We start from the raw sequence: 16,422 nt of genomic DNA, 5'->3' as shown, positions 1-16,422 counted from the left end.
CCATGCCCTTGTACTCATGTCATTGTCCTTCATTAAGCTAATCACCCTTTTAAATTATGTGGTTGAAATTGTATCCATTAATTCCTTGCTAAGTAGAGTGAAGGATCCATCCCGATAATAGATTCTGACTTTTCTCAATGATTCAACCCAAACTTTGACTATTTCTTCAGCTAATTGTTGAAAGTAGTCATCATCTGTGATGCACCAGTTTAAAGGTAGAAAATCAATCTAATCAAAGCAATTCCAGATAACCCCCTTTCCAACTTACAGTTTCTTTGGTTTTCTCCCAACAGTCTTGATATGAGTTTTGATTGGTGGCTTAAATGAAGGTATGTAACACCCCTAAATCCAAGGTCGTGAATTCGGGTCGTTACGATCACTTATTAATTAAATAATTCTCTTTTCACAATATTACTCGACCTTTTATTCAAACTCACATACACACAGGTTATATGCTTGGAAACATTATCAAATAAATCATTTCCACTTATCTACCTGACGGGGCTGGCGCACAAAAAGCCTACGGAACTCACGAGCGTTCCTTACCCGCCTAAGGATAGCAGTCCTGGTCTGATCCATGCTGGTAGTCTGTTGTGATATGATATATAAAAGCAAGGGTGAGCATTAAAGCTCAGCAAGGTATATATCCCCATATTTAAGTATGTAAGGATAAATAAAACCAATAATTATACTTTGTATCTCCAAAGCGTTCTGAAAGTTTATATGCTTATCAAATTTATAATATTCTCAAAATCAACTACAATAATATATCCACTGAATACTTGTATCCATCTCTTTCTCAAAATCATTTTATACTCGTACTCATTTTATTTCAAAATCTTAAGATGTTACTCGAACCAAGATTCTCAAATGGGTGTGATATATATTCATCAACATCCCAATTTAAAACTCAGCCTTATTGGCAGATTTCTCAAATGGATTTGATATATAATCATCAACATCCTTATTTAAACTCAGCCTTATCGGCAGATTTCTCAAATGGATTTGATATATATTCATCAATATCCTTGTTTAAAACTCAGCCTTATCGGCTATCTGTTGTATATTTCACAACAGTTTTTCCAAAATGGAAGAAAGGGACTATACTGGAATAAAACACGTATCGGTGATCAGCCGAATACGAAATTTTCTCTACTAGTAGAAGGAATACAAACCTAGCCGCCTTTGGGCTCATCAAGACACTACACGGTGGTTTCCCATTGCCGTGCAAGTCCGAAAGTCAATGGTCACATAGACCATATAACCGTACAATGCGCCACTCCACGCTTGCATAATACGCCACTCCGCGCTTGGTCACTGCCCGATACCACTCCGTGCCGGGCATGCCACATTCCAGTCCCAAAACAATTATATCTTTTGCTCAAAATCCTTTTTTGAAGGAATAGGTCGTTAAAAGTTAACCTCTAAATAAGATGATTTATTCATCACTTTTAACTCAATTGATCTTTGGGAGTTGTCGGAGTTTTGAATTTAAAATCATTTTCAAATCCCTATTTGTAGTAGGGTGACACATATATTACTCACTTGTTCTTTATTGAACGAGGAAGCAAAACTCTTATGCTTCAAGACTAAGTTCCCTAAGGTTTTGATACGTTTCAAATGATTAATCTCTTTCAAGAGTTTTGAATAATTTAGAAAGTACCTTTGGGAATTATGTCTATTTTTAAATAAGTTTTTAGAAGTCCGAAGATATTAAAAATCTAAGGTCTCATAATTATATAAGAGGGATTTAATGAATTGATAAAATCTTATATAAAATATCTCTGAATATGGTTCAATGAATTAATAAACCTTAAATACAAAATATTTCTGAAATACAAAATATTTCTGAATGAGGTCCAACGAATGGAGACACCTTAATCAAATAATCAAAACAGGGTTTGGTATCCTATAATTGCTCTTTGAATAGTTAAATCATTATTAAATAACGTAAAATGATTTATAAACTATTCAGTATATTTTTAAATACTTTCTGGATATTTAATAATCCCTTAAGTATCGCTTTATAAAATAATCAATCAAGTAAGGGTGTCCCTTAAATGAATAAACCAATATTTCTCGAAGTTTAAGTCAAAATCTCAATCGTTCGCTTGATATCTATATTACGCGAAAGGTACTTTATTTATGGAAATAGAAATCTTTCGCGTCCGGCTCTCTCCGGAATTAAATCGCTATTAAAATATCTCCAACTCCCATTATCATATATTATATTTGAAATACATTTCAATTTCTCATACTCGTGTAAAACGAAATTTGTTTTCGTAACAATCGCATAATTCGTATGCATTGATATCATAGACAAGCATATATATTTGAAATGTAAATCATGGCATCAATATCACAACAGTATATATATAGCATGGATAGTATGAGATAGGGTTTCAAAAACTTGCCTCGAGTAATCGAAGTGGTATGGTCTCTGGTGTTTGGTTGGCGATCTATAAACAAGAACCAACGGTCTAAGTTAGTACGCGATTAACGTCTCGCTTTTATTAAGCAACTTTCGCAACTACTCAAGTATAACGAATCTCCGATCGTCACATTCTCAACACTTATATTCTCACTTTATAACACGGTCGGGTTTTGAAATCGATCGTTCGCTTTAGAAAGTCCATTTCGAGTTTTAAGCTCGAACGTGAGAAAATGTTCGTCAAAACTAGGTTTTTTTTATGCGTTTCTCGCTTGCGCTCGCTTTACCAAAATATTTTTATAAAATCGAAAAATTAATATTTTCCCAAGATTCTTTTTGGACAGTCTTCTCTACTGTCATATCCATTTTTCATAATTTTTCCAGAATCTCAAAATTATTTTAAGTCCTTCAAAATCACCATGCAAGTGGACTTAAGTGCAGTTGGCTAATCGCAGAAATGTTTTACACTAAAACGACCATAACTCCTAAACCGTAAATCTCCTCATGATGATCTACACATGTATAGAAACTATAAAAAAATATCTATCTATTCATGGCCAGTGGTTTTCAAATTTTAACCATTTTTATGGCCGAATGTCTTGCAGAAAATAGATCAAGTGCAAGAATGCCCAAACTCAGTTTCTACTACTTGATCTTAACACAATCACTACCTATAACCATCATAAACACAAGTACTTCTCAAGATCCACCCACATGAACCTTATATGCTCTATATAGTACCACATAAATGGATTACAACTCAACATCTCAAGTCTTTAGCAAGAACATAATCAATACAAACTCAAACAAACACAATCCTTTGGATCTTAACACTACAACAAACATAACTCTTAAATCCAACCATAAAACCTTAAAGGGTTGAAAGTTATACCTTCTTGGATACTAGGAAGGTTAGTGCTAGGATTATTGAGGCTTGGTTTTCTTAGAAAACACTTAGAAGGGCTAGATCCTTAAGAAACAAAACCAAGAAACAAGTTAAAATTTCGGAGTTACCTTTCAGCACCTCATTCAAACATTTTTATAAAATTGAAAAATATTAATTTGAGGCTGAAATTTGGTACGAAGCTTACCCATGATATAGAGAAGCTATGGTAAAAATTTCATGATATTTGAATGAGTATATTTTGAGTTATGAATTTTTCTTTCTCCCTTGCTCAGAAAATCCGAACTGCTGGAATGAAAAATGGGAGAGCTTTAAGTGAGGGAAAAGTGGTTGTTTTCTTTTGTGGCTAAAGTGTGGGAGTGTATAATGAATATATTGGATGTATGCAGCAGATTTGACAATAATTTGGCAAAGGTATGGGTTGGTTTGATTGTGTGGTGAAGTGAGAAAAGGGAGAAGTATGGCTTGTGTACTTGTTTGTCTCCCATCACTATTCAACACTATTCCACTAACTATTCTAGTTAGCTTCTAATCATCTAGTTACACTCCTAACTACTAGTTAGGACTTGGTTATGCATGGCCAACTTGCATGAGATTTAATTTCTCATTCGTTTATTTATCGTACATGCAATCGTCGTTCCATTCCGATAGTTTCCACGTATAACGACTTGTTTCGTAGCGATTTCTTTTATCGCTTATAATCCTATAACCAATTCCATTTCTTCTCTTGATCATAGAAATACCTTGATATATTATTTATTTCACATAGTATTCCCGGTTCTACGCCATTCTTTACGGATACGAAAACACGTAGTATAATTGTGAATCTTCGAATTTCGTCGGCTTTTACATTCACTTATTTTCCTCGATAAATAAGAATATGATCTCGGATTCTCAAAATTCCACTATTAATTTTATGATGATCCACATACGTATTAATTAATTAGCTCAAGTTACTATTCACATAAGTTTTAAAATATTACAAAAATCAGGGTTCTTACAGTCTCCCCCCCTTAAAAGGATTCCGTCCCGGAATCAACTCACAAATAGATGGGGGTACCTTTCTCGCAGGTGGCTCTCTAATTCCCAAGTCGACTCCTCGACCTTGGGATGTCTCAATAAGACTCTGAATAGCTTGACACTCTTGTCCCTGAGTACTTGCTCTTTTCAACCAATGATTTCAACTGGTTGCTCAATGTAGGACAGATCTAGTACTTACTCATGTTTCACTATATTCTTGGTATCCGCATTATACTTTCTCAACATTGGCACATTAAAAACACTATGAACCTGTTGAAGGTTTGAAGGTAAAGCCAATTCGTATGCCACAATTCTATTTGTCACAAAATCTCAAAGGACCCATATATCGGGAACTCAACTTCCCTTTCTTTCCAAATCTCATCAGTCCTTCCCATGGTGACACTTTCAAAAATACCTGGTCACCCACTTCATACTCTCTGTCTTTTCGTGCTAAGTCGGCATATTTACGCTGTCGGTCATCCTCTGATCAACTCAACTATGTCCCTCGTTCTTTATACCAAGTCGGGACCTAGTAACTTTCTTTCACCAACTTCATCCCAGTACAAGGGTGAATGGAACCTCCGACCATACAGCGCCTCATATGGGGGCATTTCTATACTCGCATGATAACTATGATTGTAGGCAAACTCTATCAAAGATAGGTGTTCATCTCAATAACCTTAAAAATCAATTACAAAATTTCTCAACATGTACTCCAATGTCTGAATGATTCACTCACTTTGTCCATCGGTTTGGGGATGGTATGCAGTACTCACATTCAGTTTGGTTCATAAGCATTCCTGAAAGCTCCTCAAAAAAATCTGGAGTTGAATCGGGGATCTCTGTCAGATACGATAGCTACAGAGACTCCATGTCTTATCACAATTTCCTTGATGTATAGCTCTACTAATCTATCCACCATGTAGGTTTTCTTGATTGGAAGAAAGTATGCTGACTTGGTCAGTCGATATATAATTACTCATATTGCATCACGGTTAGCCTTAGCTCGGGGAAATCCTACCACAGAATCCATGGCTATTTGTTCCCACTTTCACATCGGAATTCCTAAGGGTTGTAGGAGTCCCCTCGGTCGCTAATGTTCCACCTTCACTCTTTAACAGGTCAAACACTTACTGACCCAATTGGCCACGTCTCTTTTCATGTTGGGTCATCAATAATATTCCTTTGGATCTCGGTACATCTTGGTACCTCCAGGATGAATTGAATATCTAGAATTATGTCCTTCGCGTAAAATTTCATCTTTTAATTCTCGAACATTCGGAATCCAAATCCGGTTCACATACCTCATAATTCCCTTATCATCTTTCTCACATTTGACTTCTTCTCAATCAAAGATTCTCGCTCTTTATTCGTCTTCTCTTCCTGATAATGTCCCATCTTTTCTAACAATTCCAGTTCTAATTTGATCTCAATTAGTCCATCAGTCCCTTTACCAGTGACTTCACCTCTATCTCCATCTCCTCGAGTTCTCTCACTAGTTCCTCCGGCGTTGTCAACATCTTGAGTCTCTCTTTACTACTAAGGGCATCGGCCACCACATTGGCCTTCCCTGGGAGATATAAAATCTCACCGACATAGTCTTTCATTAACTCTAACAATCTCATCTGTCTCCTGTTGAGTTCTTTCTGAGTAAATATATACTTAAGGCTCTTATGGTCAGTGTAGATCTCACAATTTTCTCTGTATGGATATTGTCTCCAATTCTTCAAAGCAAAACTATTGCTGCCAATTCTAATTCATGAGTAGGGTATCTTACTTCATATTCCTTCAGTTGTCGTGAGGCATAAGCAACCACTTTCCCATGCTGCATGAGCATGCATGTTAATCCTTTATGTGATGCATCACTATAGATCACAAAATCACCCTTTCCATCGGCAATGCCAGCACGAGGGCTGTTACCAAACTCCTTTTCAATTCCTGAAAACTATCCTCACATTTTTCATTCCACGCAACCTTTTCCATTTTGCAAGTAGACATAGTCAAAGGTCCTGATATCTTAGCGAAATCCTGTACGAACCTCTCATAAAACCGGTTAATTCCCAAAAAGTTCCTACTTCCGTAGGTGTGGTTATTCTTTCTCATTGGAATACTGCCTCGACATTGGTAGGGTCAACTAGCACTCCTTCACTGCTCATCAATTGTCCTAAGATCTGAACTTCATTTTGCCAGAATACGCACCTTGAGAATTTGCCAAACAACTTTTCTCTTCTCAATGCTTCTACCACTATCCTCAGATATTCCGCATGTTCTTCCTCCGTTTTAGAATAGACTAAAATATTATCAATAAAAATAATGACGCACACGTGCAAATACTTTTTAAACACTCGATTCACAAAGTCCATGAAAGCTACTGGGGAATTCTTTAGCCCGAACGACGTCACCAAGAACTCATAATGTCCATACCTCGTGCGAAATACAGTATTTGTCCCCTGTTTTAATCTTCAGTTGGTGATATCCCGTTCTTAGATCGATTTTCGAAAAGTGTACAACTCCTTCAAGTTGGTCAAACGAATCATCAATTCTGGAGAGAGGGTATCTGTTCTTAATATTCAGCCTATTCAGTTCCCTATACTCTGTGCACAATCGCATACTGCCATCCTTCTTTTTGACAAACAACATTGGTGTGCCTCATGGTGACACATTAGGTCTCATCATTCCTTTGTTCAACAGTTCTTGCAACTGTGAAGTCAATTCTTTCATTTCAACCGGGGCTAGCCTATATGGGGCTTTTTGAAACTGATGTCATTCCTGATGCTAATTCGATAGCGAACTCTATCTCTCGGTCAGGTGATAATCCTGAAAGGTCTTTGGAAAACACATCCTCAAATTTGTTAACAACTGGTATGTCACGTACATCGGGGCTTCTCTCTTGGTACCCGCCACGTATGCTAAATACGCTTTGCTATCTTTTCTCAATAATTGCTTTGCTTGAGCAATATTAAAAAATTTCTGGGTCTGACGCTGACCCTTAATCACAATTTTCTTGCCGTTAGGCATTCAGATTTTAACTTTCTTTCCTTTATAATCAATCTGAGCACCATTGCTCGACAACCAATCCATTTTTAAGACCACACCAAATTCTCTCAGCCTGAAAGGAATTAAGTCCAACTTAAAGCCCTTCCCTCCTAGTTCCCACTTGCAGATTAGATGAATCTCATTATTTGGAACAACCTCTCGATTCACTATTTCTATTCGCAATAATTCTCGCGTTGGAATCACATTAAGTTTTAACTTGGCCAAAAATCTCGCGATATAAAATACTTAGTTGCTTCAGAATTAAACAGAATATTTGCAGTTACCAAATTGAGTAAAAGGTTACCTGCTATCACGCCCTAGCTGGGTTGGGGCAGTTGCTAGAATAATGTCCTAGTTGGTTGCAATTAAAGCACCTCAGTAGCTCTTTTCCCAATTACATTCCCCGGGATGTTTCTCCCCACATGACTTATGATCCGGTAGGGGTGACCGAAACTGGTTATGAAACGTAGTCTTACATTGACCACCTCCCTGGGCGATACTCTTGCTTACCGGTTCGCTAAAGCTATTTCCGCCAGCTACGGTAGTGGCGAACCTGGTACCCACTGCGGGTTGGGACACCACTCCCCTCTCAGTCCTAATCGGAAACTTCTGTTTATCGCTCTGCCGCCTTGGCTTCCGAACTCCTCTTCTTGCTCTCTTCCTCTTTTTGACTTTGCTCACTCTCTGCCTCTACAATCGAGGCCTTTTTGCACATAGTCTGTTATCTCAAGTAATGACACTCGATCCTGAATCCATTGTTTCATCCCTTGCTGAAATCTCCTCGCCTTTTTCTCTTTCGTGTTCACAAACTCCGGCACGAATATCGACAGTTCAATAAATTTGGCTTTGTACACAGCCACTAACATCTTATCTTACTTAATCTCTAGAAACTTCAACTCCATCTGAGCCTCCATAAACCTGGGAAATACTTTTCCCCATGTGATAATCACATCAGTCTCTAGGGTTCCTTTAGGTTCCCACTAATAATTTGCTTCTCCTTTTAACATATAATTGGTGAACACAGTCTTTTGCGTCTCTTCTATGGGCACTATCTCAAAGCTCTTTTCCATTTCTTTCAGCCAAGCTCTGGCCTTAATAGGTTAGCAGTCCCTTGAAATTTCTGGGGGTTTTAACCACTTAAAGGCCTTAAAGACATTAGTAACTGGAACATGATCCACCTGGGTTGAGGGTGACAATTTAAATTCTCTCGAAGAAGATTCATAATTTGGTCCATGGGGTTTCCTCTCTGGCCTTCCCCCTCGTTAGTATCCATAGTTTCTTCTTCATTGTAATACTCTAAGCTGAATTCATTATATTCAACTTCCTCATGTTCTTGTTATTTTGGTTTACCAATTCAGCAGGGTTTGCTCTAGTTTCCAAATATGTCGGGGTGGCATGTTGATGCTAATATAAAAGATCACCAATATAACATTATTCACGTCTTTACTCATTATGTTAAAGTCGCTTAATAACTCACTTTGTCACAAATACATTCTTCATTCCTCTTTAGTTACTCGCAACGTTGTGCCCACGCACCTGATTTGATGCGTTAACAAAAGACGACATCCTGCCGAGAATATACACGTAGCTCCTAGTGACATCCCACTCTTGGAATTCTGCGTCAGACTTATTGGTCTTCTCCTCCAGTAGTTCGGAGCTTGCTGCGTTGATTGCAGGAGCATGAAACTTTTTAGAAATTATTCTGTCAATTCTCGCTTTCCGTGTCGAACCATAATGGCTTAACGGATGAAATGATTTCGTATTATCGCATAGCATTCTCATCTTGGGACACGCTAAAATCTTCCTTATAGGACATAGATTCCTCAATGGTATAGCGAATACCTTTCTTGGTAGAATCGCTGTTCGTCATGTATTGAACCCTTATTATCGGAATAATACTTTCAACCAATTCAGGTAACGTAATAACCTTAATATTAAAAGAATTAAGCATCTTGATTCTTGCCTAATATGTCTCCTCAAGGACACTATAAAGAGCTATGAGTGGCAAGACTCGGGTTTTCCAATCAACCTATGGTATTGGGGTATCGTCTTCATCCCGCTTTCTCCGGAGACTTAGCTCCACTTCTATATCAACATTATAAAAAAAATCATGTACAATTTTCTCCTTTCCTCATTATGTCGATCTTAAACGATTCCATCAATTTTCGTATAACACTTCACATAAACACTTCAACATAACTCCTGGTAGTCCATCAACAAACTCTATTGGCTCAACCAATGGACTCTCTTTCGCATATAACTCTTAGCAATCTTTTCTCTGAGTGCTACAACTCATTCTCTTCCCTTAATGTTGGCTTTTCAATCGACTGTTAATAACTCAACCAATGCCTCAACTCTTAAGGCTAAGGTCCCCTTGGGTACTACCGTCGCGACTACTCCATAGTAATCCGACTACGAACTCGATGAGAGTTCTTTTTAACTTTTAGATCCTCAGTCTACCCATTTTACTCTTACTGTTTCCAAGACTTATAACCTTTGGCTCTGATACCATTTCTGTAACACCCCTAAATCCAAGGTCGTGAATTCGGGTCGTTACGATCACTTATTAATTAAATAATTCTCTTTTCACAATATTACTCGACCTTTTATTCAAATTCACATACACACAGGTTATATGCTTGGAAACATTATCAAATAAATCATTTCCACTTATCTACCTGACGGGGCTGGCGCACAAAAAGCCTACGGAACTCACGAGCGTTCCTTACCCGCCTAAGGATAGCAGTCCTGGTCTGATCCATGCTGGTAGTCTGTTGTGATATGATATATAAAAGCAAGGGTGAGCATTAAAGCTCAGCAAGGTATATATCCCCATATTTAAGTATGTAAGGATAAATAAAACCAATAATTATACTTTGTATCTCCAAAGCGTTCTGAAAGTTTATATGCTTATCAAATTTATAATATTCTCAAAATCAACTACAATAATATATCCACTGAATACTTGTATCCATCTCTTTCTCAAAATCATTTTATACTCGTACTCATTTTATTTCAAAATCTTAAGATGTTACTCGAACCAAGATTCTCAAATGGGTGTGATATATATTCATCAACATCCCAATTTAAAACTCAGCCTTATTGGCAGATTTCTCAAATGGATTTGATATATAATCATCAACATCCTTATTTAAACTCAGCCTTATCGGCAGATTTCTCAAATGGATTTGATATATATTCATCAATATCCTTGTTTAAAACTCAGCCTTATCGGCTATCTGTTGTATATTTCACAACAGTTTTTCCAAAATGGAAGAAAGGGACTATACTGGAATAAAACACGTATCGGTGATCAGCCGAATACGAAATTTTCTCTACTAGTAGAAGGAATACAAACCTAGCCGCCTTTGGGCTCATCAAGACACTACACGGTGGTTTCCCATTGCCGTGCAAGTCCGAAAGTCAATGGTCACATAGACCATATAACCGTACAATGCGCCACTCCACGCTTGCATAATACGCCACTCCGCGCTTGGTCACTGCCCGATACCACTCCGTGCCGGGCATGCCACATTCCAGTCCCAAAACAATTATATCTTTTGCTCAAAATCCTTTTTTGAAGGAATAGGTCGTTAAAAGTTAACCTCTAAATAAGATGATTTATTCATCACTTTTAACTCAATTGATCTTTGGGAGTTGTCGGAGTTTTGAATTTAAAATCATTTTCAAATCCCTATTTGTAGTAGGGTGACACATATATTACTCACTTGTTCTTTATTGAAAGAGGAAGCAAAACTCTTATGCTTCAAGACTAAGTTCCCTAAGGTTTTGATACGTTTCAAATGATTAATCTCTTTCAAGAGTTTTGAATAATTTAGAAAGTACCTTTGGGAATTATGTCTATTTTTAAATAAGTTTTTAGAAGTCCGAAGATATTAAAAATCTAAGGTCTCATAATTATATAAGAGGGATTTAATGAATTGATAAAATCTTATATATAAAATATCTCTGAATATGGTTCAATGAATTAATAAACCTTAAATACAAAATATTTCTGAAATACAAAATATTTCTGAATGAGGTCCAACGAATGGAGACACCTTAATCAAATAATCAAAACAGGGTTTGGTATCCTATAATTGCTCTTTGAATAGTTAAATCATTATTAAATAACGTAAAATGATTTATAAACTATTCAGTATATTTTTAAATACTTTCTGGATATTTAATAATCCCTTAAGTATCGCTTTATAAAATAATCAATCAAGTAAGGGTGTCCCTTAAATGAATAAACCAATATTTCTCGAAGTTTAAGTCAAAATCTCAATCGTTCGCTTGATATCTATATTACGCGAAAGGTACTTTATTTATGGAAATAGAAATCTTTCGCGTCCGGCTCTCTCCGGAATTAAATCGCTATTAAAATATCTCCAACTCCCATTATCATATATTATATTTGAAATACATTTCAATTTCTCATACTCGTGTAAAACGAAATTTGTTTTCGTAACAATCGCATAATTCGTATGCATTGATATCATAGACAAGCATATATATTTGAAATGTAAATCATGGCATCAATATCACAACAGTATATATATAGCATGGATAGTATGAGATAGGGTTTCAAAAACTTGCCTCGAGTAATCGAAGTGGTATGGTCTCTGGTGTTTGGTTGGCGATCTATAAACAAGAACCAACGGTCTAAGTTAGTACGCGATTAACGTCTCGCTTTTATTAAGCAACTTTCGCAACTACTCAAGTATAACGAATCTCCGATCGTCACATTCTCAACACTTATATTCTCACTTTATAACACGGTCGGGTTTTGAAATCGATCGTTCGCTTTAGAAAGTCCATTTCGAGTTTTAAGCTCGAACGTGAGAAAATGTTCGTCAAAACTAGGTTTTTTTTATGCGTTTCTCGCTTGCGCTCGCTTTACCAAAATATTTTTATAAAATCGAAAAATTAATATTTTCCCAAGATTCTTTTTGGACAGTCTTCTCTACTGTCATATCCATTTTTCATAATTTTTCCAGAATCTCAAAATTATTTTAAGTCCTTCAAAATCACCATGCAAGTGGACTTAAGTGCAGTTGGCTAATCGCAGAAATGTTTTACACTAAAACGACCATAACTCCTAAACCGTAAATCTCCTCATGATGATCTACACATGTATAGAAACTATAAAAAAATATCTATCTATTCATGGCCAGTGGTTTTCAAATTTTAACCATTTTTATGGCCGAATGTCTTGCAGAAAATAGATCAAGTGCAAGAATGCCCAAACTCAGTTTCTACTACTTGATCTTAACACAATCACTACCTATAACCATCATAAACACAAGTACTTCTCAAGATCCACCCACATGAACCTTATATGCTCTATATAGTACCACATAAATGGATTACAACTCAACATCTCAAGTCTTTAGCAAGAACATAATCAATACAAACTCAAACAAACACAATCCTTTGGATCTTAACACTACAACAAACATAACTCTTAAATCCAACCATAAAACCTTAAAGGGTTGAAAGTTATACCTTCTTGGATACTAGGAAGGTTAGTGCTAGGATTATTGAGGCTTGGTTTTCTTAGAAAACACTTAGAAGGGCTAGATCCTTAAGAAACAAAACCAAGAAACAAGTTAAAATTTCGGAGTTACCTTTCAGCACCTCATTCAAACATTTTTATAAAATTGAAAAATATTAATTTGAGGCTGAAATTTGGTACGAAGCTTACCCATGATATAGAGAAGCTATGGTAAAAATTTCATGATATTTGAATGAGTATATTTTGAGTTATGAATTTTTCTTTCTCCCTTGCTCAGAAAATCCGAACTGCTGGAATGAAAAATGGGAGAGCTTTAAGTGAGGGAAAAGTGGTTGTTTTCTTTTGTGGCTAAAGTGTGGGAGTGTATAATGAATATATTGGATGTATGCAGCAGATTTGACAATAATTTGGCAAAGGTATGGGTTGGTTTGATTGTGTGGTGAAGTGAGAAAAGGGAGAAGTATGGCTTGTGTACTTGTTTGTCTCCCATCACTATTCAACACTATTCCACTAACTATTCTAGTTAGCTTCTAATCATCTAGTTACACTCCTAACTACTAGTTAGGACTTGGTTATGCATGGCCAACTTGCATGGGATTTAATTTCTCATTCGTTTATTTATCGTACATGCAATCGTCGTTCCATTCCGATAGTTTCCACGTATAACGACTTGTTTCGTAGCGATTTCTTTTATCGCTTATAATCCTATAACCAATTCCATTTCTTCTCTTGATCATAGAAATACCTTGATATATTATTTATTTCACATAGTATTCCCGGTTCTACGCCATTCTTTACGGATACGAAAACACGTAGTATAATTGTGAATCTTCGAATTTCGTCGGCTTTTACATTCACTTATTTTCCTCGATAAATAAGAATATGATCTCGGATTCTCAAAATTCCACTATTAATTTTATGATGATCCACATACGTATTAATTAATTAGCTCAAGTTACTATTCACATAAGTTTTAAAATATTACAAAAATCAGGGTTCTTACAAGGTAGGTTTGAGATTTTCTTTAAGGTGGTTTGGCTAGAAGTGATTGGTATTTTGAGTAAGGTGTTTGCTGTTTGTTTGTACAAAAGTTTAGGCTTAGAGGTTAAAGGTGGTTGAGTGTTTGAGTCTGCAGGCTTAGAGGTTTGAGTAGATTGAATCTTGAATTGTAGTTCTTGGACATTTCTTTTCTATGAATCCCCTTCTCCACCTTTTTTTATTTCTTTTACCATCATCCTTCTTGTCATCCTAGCTCTTTCTTTTCTCATTCACCTTGCTGCCAGTTGCCCTAGAAGACTGACTTAGATTTGAGCCAGAAGGTTTTTGATCATCTTTCTTCTGCTCATCATCATCCAAGTCATCCTTAGTATTGATTTTTGTTTGGGGCAACATGGTTTCAACATCTCTCAAGTATCTCCCCATCATTTTGATCATTTCTTCATCTTCAACAGTCTTGTTCTACTTTGTCTTCAAATTTGTTTCTATAGACATTATCAGCTTCTTGTTTTCCATGACACAATTGCTTTGGAATCTAGAAATGTTTGCAATGTTTGGTGGATGGACAGATGTATGCCACTCCCTTGCTTGGTTGGAGATATGCTTCTGGAAAAGCAGCTACTTGAGCATTTTCAATTCATTGAGCAAGAGAGTGTCTTCATGAATCACTCTGTTAACCTTGTTGATTAGAATGTCCAATTCAGATGCCCTTATTGTTATGAGATATTTGAGGGACACCTACATACACCTATCCACAACAGAGTCATTTATATTGATAACAATTCTTCTCTCCTAAAAGTTATCCTTGGTTACCAAGATCACCCTTAAGAAATTTACTGTCTTGTCCAAAGCTTTCTTGTAGGTGAAGAAGTTGTTGTTTAGAGAAAATCTGAAAGCCCTTAGCAGTTCATCAAGTTCTTTGCTCAGACTGGGTCCCTCAGCTGCTTTCATTAGCCTCTCCATGCCAACATCTTGTTGTTCAGTTTCCTTGGCTTTGGCTTTTTGAGTTTGGATAGATGATTTTAGCAACCTAGCCTCTATATCCTCCTTAGTCTTGGTAGCAGGCAAAAGTAGAGGTGTAGGAATTTCAGACCTCGCAGCTTCAGAAGTGCAGGATAAGGAATATTTAGAGCACCAATGATAGCCCTATGAGACTAAATTTTGCAATTGAAGATGCTTATGGGAGTCTACCAAAGTCTTGATGTCAGCCTGTTGACTTTGTACCAAAGCTGTGAGTTGAGAGACTTGAGTTGTTAGTAAATCATTGGATGACTGTAGGATGAGACTTGAGTTTGAAGAGCTTGGATTTGCAGATTAGTGGATATTGACATTTGTGGTTGGGAGCTGGAGGAGACAAAAATACCAAATATTAATTGAACAGATTCCTTGATGCCCTCCATCAAAAGAGCTGAAGGTTCATACCTAGCCTGATTTAGTTGATCCAGTTTGACCCTTGTGTCATTGTTACTTGTGATGTGATTCTGGACAACTTCATGAAGAGCTACAAATAATTGTTTTAGATTCTTGATGCTGTGCTCCATACTAGTCATTTGATCAGCAAATATTTGGAACTTGCTTTTGATCTCTACATGAGTTGGCACAAGTTGATCCAATTTCTCCTTCACCAACCTTCTAGTTCTGTCTTGATGGTTGTCCATATTCTGTTGTAGTGCTTTACTTATGAGATGAAAAGCTTTGAGTTGAGCTTTGTAGACTTCTGTCACAGCATCACAGACCTCCTGTGGACTGAGAGCCTTGGCATTGCTTCCCAAGATAGTGACATATTCTTCTCTAAATCTTTCCAAGACCTCATCCATGCTCAAGCTGAAGTCCTTGTCTAGCCAAGCATCCACATTGCCATCTTGCTCAGCTTCATTGACAATTTTTTGTTGTTATTCTTCAACATCTATTTTGTAGGAAAGCAAGATGGCCTGATAATCCTGATTGGACATATCAGTTGTGAGAAATTATTGTGTGATGTTGGCAAGGCCAGAAAGCTGGTCCACCAAAAAGGTCATTCATTGTGATTGGTTGAGCCTGGGCATCCTACAGCCACTGGGAGATTATGTGTGAGGGTTTTTGAGAAGGGTTTGATGTAGATGGTATATATATTGGGTTTGAGGCGGAAGGTTGGGGGTTCATGAACATCACCTGTGATAGATGCCACAGTTTGACTCACAGTTGGAACTGTGGTTGTGAAAGTGTGTTGTTCACTAACAATGGGAACCTCCAACTGAATTGGAGGGGATTTGACCAGGTTATTATCATGTACCATGGCCTCAAACCCTTGCTCTTCTTGTAAAGAGCTGGGACTTGAATGTGCTAAGCTTGCCTCCCCTATGATTGGATCATAGACAATTGGACTCCTAGCTTCAATTGACAGAGCAATCTCAGCTAGGGTTTTGAGGGGAGTTGTCCCTACATGAGGAACCTCTAATTGAATTAGAAAGAATTTAGATAGCTCCCCCTCAGGAGTACTACCCTCAAATCTATCAATCTGCGAAGATTGTCTAGCAC

The 16,422-nt window shown here is 36.9% G+C and overlaps 2 long non-coding RNA genes across 2 annotated transcripts; both read right to left on the bottom strand.

The window, feature by feature from the left end:
• Positions 1 to 561: 561 nt before the first annotated feature.
• On the bottom strand, positions 562 to 3,691 carry LOC141675244 (uncharacterized). The gene is made up of 4 exons (XR_012555954.1): positions 3,523 to 3,691; positions 3,324 to 3,401; positions 2,415 to 2,459; positions 562 to 588 (listed from the first exon to the last, which is right to left on the bottom strand). It is a non-coding gene; the product is annotated as an uncharacterized LOC141675244 (long non-coding RNA).
• A 6,444-nt stretch (positions 3,692 to 10,135) lies between these two features.
• LOC141675288 (uncharacterized) lies at positions 10,136 to 13,267 on the bottom strand. The gene is made up of 4 exons (XR_012555967.1): positions 13,099 to 13,267; positions 12,900 to 12,977; positions 11,991 to 12,035; positions 10,136 to 10,162 (listed from the first exon to the last, which is right to left on the bottom strand). It is a non-coding gene; the product is annotated as an uncharacterized LOC141675288 (long non-coding RNA).
• Positions 13,268 to 16,422: the final 3,155 nt, after the last annotated feature.

The sequence above is a fragment of the Apium graveolens genome, chromosome 7 (genome assembly GCF_009905375.1).
Source record: "Apium graveolens cultivar Ventura chromosome 7, ASM990537v1, whole genome shotgun sequence".
Taxonomy (NCBI): Eukaryota; Viridiplantae; Streptophyta; class Magnoliopsida; order Apiales; family Apiaceae; genus Apium; species Apium graveolens.
The sequence above is the reverse complement of the archived record's forward strand: the minus strand, read 5'-3'. Positions and strand labels throughout refer to the sequence as shown.